Below are 1,082 nucleotides of genomic sequence, written 5' to 3'. Positions count from 1 at the left end.
TGAAGAAAATTAAAACCAGTCCATGACAGCAAAAATATGACCTTGAACATATCCCACCTGAATTTAGAGATCAACTAAAGAACGTATTTGATGAAGTAGACACTAATGAATGAATGAAGACCAGAAACGTTGTGGGATGACATCAAGAACATCATACAGGAATAAAGCAAATGGTCATTAAGAAGATAAGAAATAAGGAAAAGACCAAAATGGATGTCAGAAGAGACTTTGAAACTTGCTTTCCAGTGTAGAGATGCCAAGGTAATTGGGAGCTATGAGGAGGTTCGAGAACTGAATAGAAAATTTCAAAGGGCAGCTAGAGAACAGTGTCAAACATTATAAAGAAATGTGCAAAGACCTGAAGTTAGAAAATAAAAAGGATAGAACACACTCAACATTTCTCAAATTGAGGGAAGTAAAAAAACAAATCAATCTGTGACTAGAAATATTGAAGGATTCTATGGGAAAATATTGAATAATGCAGAAAGCATCAAAGGAAGATAGAAGGAATACACAGAGTCAGTGTACCAAGAAGAAATGATCGATGTTCAGCCATTTCAAGAGGTAGCATATATTCAAGAGCTAATGATACTTAAGGAAGAACTTCAAGGCGCACTGAAGGCATTGGTAAAAAACACAACTCCTGGATTTAATGGATTACCAATTCAAATCTTGAAACAAACTGATGCAGCACTGGAGGCTCTATGCTAAGAAATTTTGAAGACAGTTACCTGGCCAACTGATTGGAAGAGGTCCATATTTGTGACCGTTCCGAAGAAAGGTGACCCAACAGAATGTGTAAATCACAGCAGTAAATTTTTGCTAAAACTAATCTTAAAATGTCTGCAGTAGTACATTGACAAGCAGACGCCAGAGGTTCAGTTCAGATTCAGGTAGAGACATGGAACGAGGGATATCATTGCTCACATCAGATGGATCTTGGATGAAAGCAGAGAATACCAGAAAGATATTTACCCGTGTTTTATTGACTACACAAGGCTATAGTGTGGATTATGACAAGTAGCGTAGTGGTTACGAATCGGGCTGTGAACCTTAAGGTCAGTGGTTCGAAACTACCAGCC

The sequence above is a fragment of the Chrysochloris asiatica genome, unplaced genomic scaffold (genome assembly GCF_000296735.1).
Source record: "Chrysochloris asiatica unplaced genomic scaffold, ChrAsi1.0 scaffold00108, whole genome shotgun sequence".
Lineage (NCBI taxonomy): Eukaryota > Metazoa > Chordata > Mammalia > Afrosoricida > Chrysochloridae > Chrysochloris > Chrysochloris asiatica.
The sequence above is the reverse complement of the archived record's forward strand: the minus strand, read 5'-3'. Positions refer to the sequence as shown.